At 40.4% G+C, this 16,107-nt stretch overlaps 1 protein-coding gene across 5 annotated transcripts in view; it reads right to left on the reverse strand.

Moving 5' to 3' along the window:
- Window positions 1-16,107, reverse strand: part of BTRC (beta-transducin repeat containing E3 ubiquitin protein ligase) — a 115,313-nt gene that overhangs the window by 38,063 nt on the left and 61,143 nt on the right. The gene's annotated exons all lie outside the window — the stretch shown is intronic.

Below are 16,107 nucleotides of genomic sequence, written 5' to 3' on the forward strand. Positions count from 1 at the left end.
TTCACTACAGGGACAAAGTAGTACCTACAAGACACTGGAAAATAGTAGTAGTATCTACAAGAGGCTGGAACCAGTGACCTGCAAGGTTCCAGAAGGTGGAATCATAGAGTCATGGAGGCTGGAAAATACCTCCAGGATCATCAAGTCTATCTGTTAACATTGCCAAGTCCACCACTAAACCACTAAATGCCACATAGACAAGCCTTTTGAATACCTCCAGGTCTGTGACTCAGCTTCCCTGGGCACCTTCCAATGCTCCATAAAACTTTCAGTGAAAAATGTTTTTATAATAGCCAGTCTAAACTTTTTCTGAACAACTCAAGACCATTTCCTCTTGTCCTGTTGCTTATTAGTTGGGAGAAGAGGGTGACTTTCACTTTTTACACCCTCCTCTCAGACAGTTGTAGAGAACAATAAGATGCCCCTGAGATTCCTTTTCTCCAGGCTAAACACACCCAGCTCCCTCAGCCACTCCTCACAGCACTTGTGCTCCAGACCCTTCACCAACTCTGTTGCCCTTCTCTGGACTCACTCAAGCACCTCAATATTTTTCCTGTAGTAAGAGGTCCAAAACTTACCAAGGATTTTGAGGTGCAGCCTCACCAGTTCTGAGTACAAGGGGATGACCAGTGTCCTGGTCCTGCCAGCCACACTACTTCTGATACAAGCCAGGATACCATTGGCCTTCCTGGCCACCTGGACAACTGCTGGCTCATGATCAGCTGCTGTTGACCAGTACTCACAGGTCCTTTTCTGCTGGACAGTTTTCAGCCATTCTGCCCCAACCTGCAGCTCTGTGTAAGGTTGTTGTGATCCAAGTGCAGGACCTGGCACTTCACTTTCCTGATTCTCATAGCTGGCCTTGGTACATTGACCCAGCCACTTATAGATCCAGAGATCCCTCTGCAGAGCCTTCCTACCTTCAAGAAGACCAACGCTCTACCCAATTAAGTGTCATCTGTAAATTTACTGAGGCTACACACTCGATCCCCTTGTCCATATTGTTAATAAAGATACTAAACAGAACCGGCCTCAATACTGAGCCCTAGGGAGCACTACTGGTAATTGGTGACCAGCTGCATTTGACTCCACTCACCACCACTCTTCGGGCTTGGCCAGTTTCTCCAGGAGAATGCTGCAGGACATGACATCAAAGACTTTACTGAAGTCTAGGCAGACACATTCACAGCCTTTCCCTTACCACAGATCAGGTTGGACAAGCAGCACTTGCCTCTCACAGCCCACACTGACTGGGCCTGATCACCTGTTTGTCCCATATGTGCCCCATGAAGGCACTGAAGATGATCTGTTCCATGACCTTCCCCAGCACCAAGGTCAGACTGATGTGCCTGTAGTTCCCTGGATCCTCCTTCCAGCCCTTCTGGTGTAACAAGGTTGGTAATGTCTTGCTCTGCAAGAGACATTCATCACTTCACAGCTCAGAGCAAACCTGAAAAGGCACAGATGCAAACTTGCTGATTGTCAGCTGAGCAAACTGACTTTGAATGAGTAGAGAACATTGATGGGACTGTGCACTCCACTTTGTTAATACACAAAGATGGGGCTTTAGTCCCCTCCCATGAATGACTGGAAGAGCTGTCAATTTTCAGTCTGGCAAGTGCCCAGTGAGCTTCAGCCTATCTGGGATTTATGAAATGTACAACTTACACCTTTCCACCATGTGCTGAACTGCTGAGTTGCACATGACACACAGGAACAGCACCCATTCTGGTGATGCTTTATCCATTGATCTTGCCTCCAGGAAACTCCCAGGTAACTTCAGATTGCCTGAGGCCATATTCACTGTGTTTGTCACTGGTTTCACAGGATATCCCCTCATGGTGTCTGATACATTTATAATAAATGTATTACATGGGAACAGAGAATATCTCTTCATACCTTCACTGCCTCCAGGTAAACTCTCACAGTATCTGTGACAAACCTTTAAGTTCTTCATTCATGTGATGTCTGGATGCCAAATGAAGATCCAGATGTGAGTAATGCAAGTGACCTTAGAGCCCCTGATAAGGAGGCACTTCTGCTGGAGGACTTGCCTTCAAGTCAATTACTGGGAAGATCAGGCCAAGATCTGCTGGGCAGCAAGATGCTGCAACTATGAACTCCATTTTCTCCAGGGCCAATTGTCTATTGTTTCCACAATTAGAAGAAAATTTACATGGTTTATTTCAATATTGTTGCTGTCTTGTGCCTTTAACTGATCAGTTACATGGGTATAGACTGCAGTGGCTATCTGAAAACTCCTGAGATTGCAAAGAGTAAAAACTCAGACTCAGGTGACAGCTGGATGTATGACTCTAAATCAAATATTACAACCATTAAAACCTGTCCTGCTAGCTGATAGTGATTTACTTTGAGAGAATGGAGATGGGGGCAAGTGTCTGACCTCCACACAAAGTATTTATGTTGAGTCACTTGATGTCCCACATAAGATGAAAAGTTCTTTAGTGCAGTATCAGGAAACTCTGAAAAAAAAGTGTTTCCACCTGAGGACAGGATTTGAAGCGCGTTGATCTGATTTTTCATCCTAGAAAGGATTCCACCTGTCAGTACTTGATCCAAAGTAACTGGTAATAAATAAAATATACCAGAAATAAAGGTAATTACATATTTGGAAGTAAACTGAGGGCAAGACATCAGGTTGTCCTATGAGAACTGCTTTACTCTATTAAACATTACTGTAGGATACGAGACTGCAGACTCAACAGCGCTGCTCCCATTTCCCAACTGATAACTTATCTGTGCTATGCATAAATTCACATTCCTCTAACCTACCTTCATGGGAACTACAAGACATATTTCAGGAACTAGTACTTTAAAATATGCACTAATTTCATTAGTACAGCCAAGGTTTTATAATCTATTCAAAGACAGATTACATTCTGGAACATATTTATATGTTTATAAGTAACTGGTTAGCTAACAAAAACTTTTTGTTAACAAAAACAGTTTAGCTAACAAATAAACCCTAATAAGTAAACTTACAAAGTTATTTCTCTTAAAATAAATGTTATCCTTGTGTTTTAAAGTTATTAATAAAATGAGTTTAACATACTTAGACTTTATAGAACAGATACTGTTTCACTACCCAAGAAATAAAATTACTATGTATCACACATTGACTCATACTGCTAATATGAGAAGAAACAGTTAAAACCAAGTGAAAATTATGAATCTCAAATTCATAATTTAAAGTGTTTCACCTGTAATAAATACTACTGCATTAAGAAAAGAAGGATTTCTGTGGAAGAGTATTACTACATGTAAAAGAGTATAAAGAAGAGTATTACTAATATAGCTACAAAAAAACATACAAAACCTTTTGATATATGAAATTTGCTGTCACTTTTTAACATGCAAAAGTCAGGCTAAATTGAGTCTGAAAATTGTAACTCTGTTTAACACAGTTTTTATAGAAAATTTTAAAAAGAGAGGAATTTAAAAAAATGTTGCTGATATTCTGTCAACAGCTAGTAGACAGTTTGCTAGTCCTCAGAGAGCAAAGAAAGAAATTATAATCGGATTAAGTAAAATATAGACCCAACCAAGAAATTCAACACCGATAAAAACATACGTTTGCAAAATGCAGCCAAGAGCTAGAATGAATTATTTTACTAGGTTAAGAAAGAATTAATATTGGCTCTACATTCATTTTAACATATATACAAACATTAACAATCCCAAGGCTGCCTATTAGTTCACAAATGGCATATTTACAGTATTTATGATATTATACCCCATGTTGGGACATCCCATTACAGAGTCACGGTGGTAAGCTCCATACTTAAGGTGGATTCTGCAACACACTCCATCTTTCCAGTTATTCTCCTGCAGTATGATTACTTTGGGGCAAGAATTTACCACTTGGTTTCCGCCCACAGGGGAATCTCTTTGGAAGCTGACAAACTGATTTAAGCAGCTATGGAATAATTTACTGGGTCTTGAGTTTTATTAAAGGAGAACAAAAGACGTTGAGAGCTTTTGGTTTTCTGCCACAAGAAGAAGAAGGTTTGGCTTAGTAACTGTCCCCTTTCTCTTTGACTTTCCTCTTGCCTCCCACAAGGATCATATTTGACTGCCATTAGAATACAATGATTGGTAAGTGCATCTTTCCCAAGATGTATGCCTAGCACAGCCCTTAAAAAAAATGCATGGTCTTGGGGAGAGAGAAGATGCCACAACAACAGAGCCCAAATTAACATGAGGTGTATATAAACAAAAATAGTGTTTAAATACAAACCATGCTTCAACTGATACCACATTTCTAGATTCCCAAAAATCTAATGAGGAAATGTTAAGCAGCATTATCCTTCTACAGATGAAAGAACTGAGACAGAAAAGCAGAATATGGCAAAGACAAAAGATATCTCAAAATCTGGTGTTATAATTCCTAATCAAATATTCCTCCTGTGAGACCTCATTGCTTACTACAAATAAACTATTTCCTCCCTAAATTTTAGTTGTTAAAATAACTTTTGAACTTCTCTGCAAAAAAGGGATGCTGTGAGTCCAACACTCAGCCCAAGAAACACTGGAAGGATTAATTAAGGTTTGTGAAGCACTGAAAGTGTAGGGGAAACCCCCAGGAGGCAGTCCCTATTTCCATATTCTGACCAGGACTTGAAAGGCATGCAATAAATACAGCCTGGGGCACAGAACAAGCAATACAAATAAAATAAAATATTGAACAGCTGTTTGCTAAGTGAATACAGTTCATCCCACACACCAAATTTTTTTTCTGCCTTAGGCTGCAGGGAATGGGAGGCTGAAATAAAATGTTACTTTGAAGGGTTAAATAGTGAAAAAGTTATAGAAAATTGGAAGTGTATTGTACAAACAAAAATACTAAGACAACCTTTACAAGCAGAACTGCAAGCCCCACTCATTATTATATTAGAAATACAACTGGTTAGATAGTACAAAAAGCCTATGTTTTACCAGGTTAACTACCGTGTGGAGATGCAGTGTCTTTCAGCTTATAAAAGCTATGCAGATACCACCAAACTCATACAAAGACCTCATTTTATCATTTTACAAAGAGGGGTGAGAAGAAAAGATTACATAGCTCTTACAAAACTTGGAATGTTCCAAATACTACAGTAAGCAAAGATGGTGAGATCTGCCCGGAACTGAACCCCAAAGGAGCCAAGCTCACCCACAGCAGCTTTCCTCCCCAGCTCATTGCTGCCTACCCAAAGCAGGCAGCACCAAGCTGCCGGTGGGAGTGAGCTCACAACTCACCCAACCAGCCTGTACGGTTCGCTGGGTGCAGGGTGCTGGCTTTTGCCTTCTCTTGCAAACTGACAAGAGTTTATTTGCTTTTCAGCATCACAAAGTGGAATACCTCAAAGTAAAGAGAGCCTGTGTTCTGACTGGAAAAATGAAAGGAAAGCAGCACAGCTGCTGTGCACAGTGTGATGGAGCTTCACTTTTCTAGCGCTACAACTTCTTTGGGTATTACGGGGAAGGAGAAAAGAATTGCATGAAAACAACAATACAGAGAGCAAGGAAGGAAAAACAGGAACTGTGGTAATCAGAAGGAGCTGCATTCCCACTGCAAAGATAAATATTATTTTCTAATATTTCTTATTTTCCTTTTCAGAAATTGCTCTGTATTATCACTTTCCCCCCCCACCACATTATTTTTCTCCCTTTACAAAAAAAAAGATTTTCCTAAGACTGGTATTCAGAACTGACAGCCATTAATTCCAGTATCTGTTTTTAGAATGCACTTGAGAAAACTGTGATTTTCTTAAACCATCAGGAAAAAAATCAAGTCAATTTTAAAAATTACAGCAGTCAAATATTTTTAATTATAAGATCCTGTTGTTAAGTGAATAAACAAAAAAAAAAAAAAAAGGGGGGCAAAAAACCACATTGGAAAAAAACCAACAAAAAGGAGCATTAAGAAATCAACCCAGTATTTGATGTCTCCTGTTTTTTTGCTGCTGAAAGCCACATGGTACACAGTATTTTTAACTGAGGAGTCTTGTTTCAAATATATGCTGAGGAATCTTATTTCAAACATATACTAAATAAGGAGAGGAGTATTAAAACAGGCAGTCCCTTACTCTAATTTTATCCATCTCCCTCCTCTTCTTTCCTTGATGCAGTGAAACTTTAAGACCAAACCCTCTCTCTCTCTCTCCCTCTCTCTTTTGTAAACAGTGATCAACATTTTCCTAAATGACCCCTGAAACGACCTACTTCGAAACTACTCATTAGTAACAGCCACGTTTGCAATATTAACCTGGATGTGGCTGTTTATTAAGATCTTTTAAGGGGGTTAGAATGAAGACACACTGCTGGTGTACAGGGAGCACAGAAGGGGTAATTTAAAACCCATGTTTTTCCTCCCCCTCGCCGAAAACATGCCCAACATTGTGCAGCTGTGCTGCCAGCTTCATCACTCCCTCCATCTCCACTCTTGCTAATTAAAAGGTTGATCACAGAACAATGCTCTTCTCATTAATTTCAGCTTTCTGATTGGGCAGGATTCCCACTCGCTCCGCCTGATCTTTTCCACACTGCTGAAGTTAATGTGACAGGAGCCCGAAGATGGATTACCCGCTGCCATATTGCCCATCACCTCCAATCAGCAGCTATCGGGGTAAACTGATTGTTCTAATTTGCTCTCATTATTTTTACAATATCAGGAGAAAATAACGCACACAGCTCACTGTCAAAGCCGTGAAAATCAGCCATTAGTTAAACCCAGACACTGAGTGGCTTTATTAGAAGCACTGCAGTTTATTGATTCAGCTTCGGTAAACTAAGATAATACCTGTCCTCTTTAAAGACACTTTTTAAGGTGCAGTTATGTAGCAAGAAAATATTTATTAGGATACTTTTGGAAATGCTCGCTGTCTCAGCCTGTTATTTTGATACGCTGGCAGACAACGAAGATTAAGAACAATGGAAGCTTGACTTCCACATAAAGAAGGGCAAAATATGCAGCATTATCTGCACGGCAGCCTGCGTGCACGTCTCAGCTACTCTTCTACAGTTTAAATAAAAATCATCTCAGGACTAGTATGGCAGGTGAATATGTAAATACACCCCATATTCACACAAAATACAGTACTACCATAAAGGCAGACATGGTACAGGCATGATTGTATGAGCTGTATGTACAAGGTCAGTGATTTAGTACTGGGTTTGGTTTTGTGTTGAGTTTTTTTTGGCTAAGCAAAAGAACATGCATAGCCCAGCATCAAAACACAGGGTCTGAGAGAAGAAGGTCCAAATAAGAGAAACTCTTTTGTGTGGCTGGGAGCTACTTTTTACCCTACACAATGGCATTATGCTGCCACAATTTGGGAACACATTCAGAAATGTCACTCCACACTAAAGTCTCACAGGATCCCAGAGCAAAGAAATGAATAAAGTATTGTTAGCAGTATGAAGTCAGGAATTTTTACACCACAGCACTGTTTAAAAAATGCTGAAAATTCTGGACCTCTGACTGTCTCTATGTTGTATATAAAGGGTCATACATTATTTTGCCTGCTGCCTATCTGCATCTTAGTGAAGGGAAATGCTAAATAATGGGATTAACAGAAATATGCTACCTTAAATCTTGCTAAACCTAAACCCTTAACTGGTGTCTACGATGCTCTAACTGGCAGTGTACTCCAAGAGTGACAGGCAGAGCACAGCAGACTGATTTTACTTTTAAATAATATCTAAATTAGATTAGTTCTTTGTGTAGATCTGCATGAACCAGAGGGGACATTCATCATTGTGCCAAAAAAGTTAAATTCACTGGGGTACGCTCAAAGTGAATGGTTCTAGACCTACGCTTTATCTCTCAGATGCATCATCAAGATGCTGTGCCAATATGCATGAAGCCAGCTAGGAGCTGCGAGAAAGACAACGGGAGAGAGTAACTGGATAGTAGAAAAGGTTTAATTTTTTCTTTTGTCGATTATGAATTGCTTGGGACAGGATCTGTGGTTTCTCTGTCTTGTAAGCACAGAGCATCCCTTTCAAGATTTGAACTTCTTTTTTAATATTTAAATGGCTTAAATATGAAGAAGGGTATTCTCCTCTCGCCCCCCTCCAAACCAGATGTAATGCTAGTTCCCCCTCCTCCCTCTGATGTAATTTAAAATGCTACAATTTTCATTACTGCTTTTTAATATTTTTAAATCCTCATCAGCTAGGGCCGCACATTTGGGGTTTGATTTTTCCTCCCTCCCAAAAAAGCCACCTCCTAGCTTTGTTTGGCATCTCTTTTGACCCTTGCTAATGGTGTTCTCTTAGAGGGGCGTGCCACGCTTTTCCTCTTAAAATTCCTGCACTGAAAGACTGCACCACACCACACTCCACAAAACGTGCTGATGGCACAAATTACAAGCCCCCAGCCGAACACTCCAGCCCCCACCATTCGGGCAGATTTATGTGGGCTCTTGCCGACGTTATTACAAGTCAGAGTTTATTGGGAAATTGTTACATTATGCGGAGTGTCTAACAAATTGCTTATGCTGCTATAATTGGATTACAACAGCCGCTTGCTCCCACCGGTAAGATTAGGCAAGTAGGACTCCTGCCGATCTCTGAGCGTTAGCAGTAATTTTATTTGCCTTGCCTCTCTCTTTCCTAACAACATGCCTCTTTCCCTGCCAGCTGTCTGCTGAAAAGGCACAGGCTTGTTCCTTGGCCCTAACAATGCAATTACAGCCCTGCAGATCGCACTGTTTGTGCATTAAGTACAGAGCCAAAACGAGGCGAATTGATCGTTTGACTTTTGGAGGAGCCATGTGATCTCTGCGTGCGGGTGATCCGGCATGCACCAGTGGGCAGTGCTGCAGTGCGCGCCTCACCATGAACCTGCTCCTCGCTACCTCCCCTCCCCTGCCCGCTCCCAACAGCAAAGATGTTGGAGCCCACCCCACCTCAATCCCCCTCAGGCTATAAAAACAGCCTCATTTTTAGGGTGCTCTCTTGCTAGGCTGAACTCAGAACTCACTTTGCCTTCTGAAATGTGATACTTGGCCACATCAGTGGCTTCCCTACAGTGGGCTACACTAGGAAACTGTTGTTACAGCATTTCATACCACAAGCTTTAGCACAAGAATTTGACATATTTTCAAACAACTTTTTTAATTCTTGTATTTGAAAAATACTAAAAATACATCTAATGGCATGTATTCTGTACAATCTGAGGGTGCTGCCACTGCAGCACTCTTAAAAAGCAATGCTTCCCGTGTCTGCCACCATTTATCACCAAAGCCACCGACGAATTGGATTCCAAACTGGTTCACATTTCCAGCATGAAGGATCCTAAAGTGCTTTGTAAATGAAAGTCCAGTTTGGTTGTAACACTTATCCTGGCAAACACTTCTTACAAGCTTGATGTGATGGATCTGGAATGAAGACCTCAAGGCTATAATTCTTTATGCAGAGTACCCATCATCAAACCAGCAAACACACAGCAAGGAACAACAGCATGTGATACTACACATAATGTAGTCGCAGAGGAATTCTGACTAAGGATGCCAGGTCAAGTTCTACATTTTACAAGACTTCTGTCACATCTTCACTGTCTGTACAGTGAGGATTCCAAGATGATTTCACTTAGAAATCACCCGAAGTTCTCCAGCTCAGCCTCCTGCTCAAAGCAGTGTGCTTTATGAGGTCAGATCAGGTAGCTCATGGCTTCATTTAGCCTGGTCTTGTAAACTTCCAAGGCTGGAGGCTGCAGAGCTTCCACAAGTAACCTGCTCCAGCTTGACTGTCATCACCACAAGAAAACTCTTCCTTGAAACCGCTCAAACATGAGATGGAGCTTCCAACATCTCTGGGGGGACCTTGCAGTATTTACTCAACTCAATCTGAAATGTAATGCAATTTGCTTTATCAAGATTCCAAACCATGGGGTCCAAAATGTAGAAACATCTCCACTGAGATGACCAAACTTTGAAAATGATTCTTCATATCAAGATTTTGCCTATCCCCTGCCTGACCATCCTTACTGCAGAGCCTGGAGAACTGATCTCCATAACAGGCTTAAGAGACCCTCAGCTACAAAGCAATGTATGAGTTAGCTTTTATATTGCTATTTCTTCAAAGTCTCTCTTGCATTTAAAAAAACCCCAAGTGTAATTCTTTTTTAATTTGTGGTTTCATTGACATGCAAAGTCATTTTGGGTGGTAAGAGAAGCAGAAATGACAACCACTCCACAATGTTTGCGTAACTGAAGACTAAAGAAGCCTGTTTACACATAGTTTAACACTCAAAAGAAACTCTGAACAGCTGAAATGCCTTATAAATAGCTCAGACCCAGAGGAAGTGCAAACGTCTGCATTGTGAATTGTAGATCTTAATTACAGACAATGGCTGGTACAGCAAGTAGCACAGAAAAAAAAAGTGAAACAGTTGCACTGTTCATGGTTGGCAATAATTCTTCAGGAAAATATTTACTATCAATCAGTTATGAGAAAAGGGACTCTGCGCTCATAAAACAGCACGTTGCTTCTCATACCAGGACCATTTTGCTTCAGCATAATCTGAATTTAAACAGCTTGTTTCCTGCGGATATAATTTTGGAAATAAATAAAACAAGTCTATCAAAATCTGGAGAATGTGTATGGTGGGGTGGAGTGGGGGGAGCAGGAATATCACATTTCTTTCTCCATCATTTGCAAAGAGGTTATTAGACCAAGATGAAGCTAAAGCATAAAGATTGTCTTGACCTAAAAAAAAAGATAGATGAACTAGCAAGGAAGATAAAAGTAGTCATATCTGTGACAGGAAAATCATCATTAGGGCAAAGCTTTTAGATAAAACTCTGATGCCATTTTCTACTTCTGCTGTCTGAGAATTCCCTTTCAAAGCGCCTTTTGCATGTTAAGTACTCCCAGCAACGTTCCTGCAATGCCTGCCATTCACACAATTCTCATTACAGAGAAAAGCTAGCATTACACCTCCAACAGAAGGGTAAAATGACATGCTTACATCTCTATCAGCCAGTGGCTGAGGTGGTGTTAATCCAGTTTGCAACAACCTCAGACACTGCTGTCCCTCCCAGAGAAAGGTATATCTAAGACACAGTAGAGGATACTTTACTGAGGGATTTGGGGCTGGAAGCAGGTCCACTGACAGTCCCTCTGCACCATTACACAGAAGCTAACATATTTTCTTATTAAAACAGCAGAACAAATATCTCAAAACTGAATGTTGCTAGTCAAATAATATTTGTTCATGATTAAATTGCTCTAATTTCAATCTCAGGGACTGGAAAGGCTTCAAAAGCACTAGAAAACTATGCATTATCTGAAGATGCACTGACTCAGTGGTACATCACAGCAGAACTCTGAGCTGGTAGTGCTATTCATGCAAAGTAAATGCAGACACACAATCTGGAAAAAAAGAGCCATCAATCTGTGACATAAAGGGACTTGAGAGTACAAGAGGGACATCTTCAGATCAATTTGTCCTACTGCCAACTGGAACATCCAGCCTGGAACCCTAAACGCTTCTTTATTAAAGAGCGCTTGTGGCTGCTCCTTTAAATTCATATAAAAATTCCAGACTTAATGTTATTATTGTGCAGACAATGTTTGTTCTAAAAATTCAAAAGTAGCGATGCAGAAAGAACTGACAAAGGAAAGAAGATTTCAATTACCAGCTACTTCCACCACTCCTTGCTCTAGCTGAATCACCCTTGAGTGTAAATGTGTAGCTATAGCTAAATAATAAGATGCATCTTTGAAAGGAAATTTCACATAGCATGCTGGAAGTGCCAAGGCCAAGGCCTGTTCTGCGTCAGCAGAACTAAGCTCACTAGAGCTCTGTCCCACCTTTAGAAGTATGATGAACAGCAAAGATTCCCTGAAACACAGAAAATTCTTAAAAGACCCTGAGAAGTCCCTTAGTTTGCCAGGACCTTAAAAAGCAAGACCAGTTATCACTGGTAGGACCAGTTATGTGAGTAGCAAGCAGTGGTCTGAAACAAGAGTGATTTTTCTTCTTCCAATTTTACTTAGATCAAGGTAGAGGCAGAGAACGTTGCCCAACTACTGCTGCTGAGTCCAGAACTAAGCAGAAACCTGGGGATGCTGCATTCCATTTTGAAGGTGTCTCATGAGTGTTGTCTCTTGAAGGGATGCCATAGGGTGCCTGTCTCTGGCACAAGTAGGAAAGAATTCAATTTGCAAAATGAAACTGAGAATGCTCCTTTGTACAGGACATACAGATGAACTGGAACCAACTGCAGGAGTTAACAAACAGTAATCTAATGAATGGAGGAAATAGGTATGGACTGCAGAACTCTGAGATCAGCTATATACCAATCTCCTGTTGGGAAAGGAAAGAGCACTTGGAATCAAAAGGGTATTTCTAGAATCCAGGGTAATGCAAAATCTAACAAACTTGAAGCAAACAGCAAAACTCAGACCTAACACACCACATAAAGGTGTGAAAAGACAAGACCTCTGTTTAAAAACAGGCCTGTAAACAATCCATTCAAGCAAATATCAGCCAAGGAGACTGGAGACACACTAGAGCATCCCTCACCACACATCAAACAGAAAGTGTGAAGGTCACCACAGAAAGATTTCCTGGGTACAGAACAGAAGAGAAACTTGTTTGCACACCCAGGAGCATCAAAAGAATCCTAGCGACATACCAGATGCCAGGGGACTTTTAACTATGTCCCTCTCTAATTGAGGATGAAGCACACACCAACACCATTATCTGCCTGAAGATACTGGCTTACAAAATATGGAACAAACAATAGGAACAGATGCTCATTTGGCCAGATTTCAATAAGCCTCATTAAAATCAAACACCCTGTCCTTGGAGCCCAGGTTCATGCTACATTTCTACCTTATTTAAGCACCTAGCACCAATTCCTGAGGAAGTTGTCCACTTGTGGTTGCACACCATTAGTATCATTAAAAGAAACCCTCTTGCAGAGATTTTTTGGTATCTAAAGACACAAAAAGGAGTTTTTACATATATGCCTGTATGTGTACACACACATGTAAAAACACAATTAGAGATTGCATTTCCTTTTAAAAGACATTAGCTTGAATGTACATCAGATTTGTTGACCACTCAAAGGCAATGGGCAAAAAGATGCCAAAAAATAACAGAAAAACTCTGGCACATGCAAGAGAAATGATGTCACAGATCACACATGTGAAATCTATGCATCACAATGTATAATTTTTAATTTAAGATCCCAGCTATTCAGTCAAAACATGCACACACTTGAAACAATTTCTAATGCTCCTTGTTTGTTTTTACCCAAACAGGTCCAAGTCCTGTTGTTTCAGAGGACAAATACCAGAAAAGAAGGGCTAAGAACAAGACACAGATTCATCAGAGTATCATATTCTAGCTTTATTTTAAAATGTCTGAATAAAACCAGTTAATTCATAGGTTTGAAAAAAGGCACTGAGCGCCTGGCATGACACTGCACACAAAACCAGACAGAAAAGGTTTCCTAACAAACACAAACTTCCTTGAGTGATCAAAAGACTGTGGCCCTATGCTGCTTTCCACACCTGAATACATGTATGTTTTTCCCCCTTCTATTTTAGGAAGAATGCCAGTTGTTAGGTTGGAAGGCTACACTGGATGTCCTGTACAGAAGCATTTGTTCACAAGAGAGTTAAACAAATGGGCAGTGCTCCAGTCTGAGAGAAGATACCTCAATATTGATACATGTGGCCTCAAGGGAACTGCATTTCATTCTTTGAACAAACTTTCAGAAATGTCAAGCACACAATCAGCAAATGCCATTAATACAGTCTTAAGAGAGCACAATTATCTTTTCTGCAAGTAGGTGCAGAATCAGAAATTTAGTTTTCAGAAAAACCACAGTCTCTTGCAGACTGACTGACACGTCTGACAAGCAGCTGATAATGCAGACAGTGGATCCCAGTCAGGGCTGACACTGCACTGCAGAATCAGAAAAAATAAATAATGATTTCCAAAGTAACCCCTTCTGTGTTTCACTGCAAGTTAAAAAAAAATTGAACCCCCTACATTTGGAACAGTGCTGCAGATTATGAAAACTGCAGCACCTTCCAGTATTCACCTCCCTGAGAAAACATTTTAAAGTCCAAGGCTAGAAAATACATCAATCATGGAGCGTAACACTCTCTGTGTGCATGCGGTGGGAGAAGGTATCTGGACTCCCTAAATCCCATTTAAGCCCTTCACCTAGGGAACATTTAACAGTCGTGCCATTTGCCTATGCCATCACTGAACCATCTGCACTTAGATAGCTGGATTTATAAAGGCTTTGAAATTCTGGAATTTGAAAGACAAGCTTTCTTAGAACCCACCTCATTTGGTTTGTAGATAGGAAGGCAAAGGAAAGGAGTACAACAGCCAGGGAAGCTTGTACTAGAGGAATTATACCCCCAGAAAAGTTCTTATGTTTTTTAAGAGAAAAAAAATATATATGTATATTCATATATACACATGTATGTGCATGTATGTATGCATATATATATATATCTATGTTTATATATGGTTTTCCATACATATATGATGGCAGACTGTTCAAGAGTATATATACACATATATTGCCCTACAGCATATAGAGACATGATACTTCAAAAACAGACACTTTTTTATCTACGGGATGATGCTCCTGCCTTGAGCCCTACTCACACCTCTCACCACAAACCTGCTGAAAACATAACTTTTGGAGAGTTTATTAGGAAGGACATGAAGTTATTAAGGTATGTGCTTTTATTTAAAAGAGGCACCACCTAAATTATCAGTACTTCTTGCACACCTTTGCTCCTTAATGAGGCAATCAGGCCAAACAGGACAATGTAGAGCAGATGGGGTTGAATGGGTTTACTCCCTGAGCTTGCTGTGAGCTGCTTTATGCCACTGAAACAAAGCTCTATGATGAGACAACTCAGCCAGAGTTGCTCTTTTTAAAGAGTTTCACCTAGTCTGTATCATAAAGCACCTTAGGAAGCAGTGTGCAAGACCAGTCATGTTAAGAATGGAAGTGCTGGTATCAAACTTGTATCAGGACTTTGTACCAGAACTGGTAGCTTCTCTCAGAAGTGCTTCTCCAGTGGAAGGTAACTGGCATGTCAAGCACAGTTTATGAGTGCTAAGCCACCTGCAAGCACCATTACAAACTTCTATGGTAGCCAATTCCTTGACAAGAGTCAGAAGTAACAGGACATCCAAATTTCACCAGCAAAACCCCAGCAAAGATTTAGCTGGGAAATTATCTTAAAGGTCAGTACAAAAGTGGCCCCTGAAGGGACAAGGCACCTTTAACAACCAATCAAAGTATGAAAGAAATGGACTTCAAGAAGATCAAGGAATAATAACTGAAAGAGAAAACAGGCTTTTGAGTGGTCAGGTTTGTGGTGACAGAGGAGCAAGAAAATGCCAGCTGGTTTCAGTAACAGATGGCTGCATGCACTGATCTGTCCTGCATGCCCATTCTAAACTTCCTTTCAGTGGAAATACAAAGCTTACACAAGACTATACGCATCTTTCATGAAGCATTTCCACACATCATCATGGTTCAAATGTCCTCCATTCACAAACAGACCAAGCTGTACATTGTTTTACTCTAGTTATGCTGCATTCTAAGAAAAGAGGGTGGCTAATGGCACCTCATCTTTTCCAATCACATCTACCTTAATTGTCAAGAAATTACTTTTCTTTGACAGGCTAATAAATTCATTTTCTTACCATTCTGACTGTAATATCTCCCTTGTCCCTTTCCTCTAAGTACAGTGTTCACTGTATTTTAATTGAAAAGTCTTTTTGCACTTCCCTTCTGGTAGCTAGGAAAGGGAACCATGATACACAGAGCTCTCATGCAGTATTTCTAATATATATCTGGACATTTGTCATTTGAAGTTGCCAGCTAATTATGTGGTCAGCATAGGTCATCCCACTGGAAAAGCCTATTACTTGCATGGCAGAATGAACCCTTCAATCCCACATAGCTCAGGACTCAAGTAATCACTTTCAGCAGAGAAAAACAGCAAAACAGGATCCTACACTGAAGGACACAAAAGCCTACTCAAAATACTCTTTGTTTAAATATTTTTTCCTAACTGTAATATTTAACAAGAACTTTTCGTAGA

The sequence above is a fragment of the Fringilla coelebs genome, assembly GCF_963513975.1.
Source record: "Fringilla coelebs genome assembly, chromosome: 8".
NCBI lineage: Eukaryota > Metazoa > Chordata > Aves > Passeriformes > Fringillidae > Fringilla > Fringilla coelebs.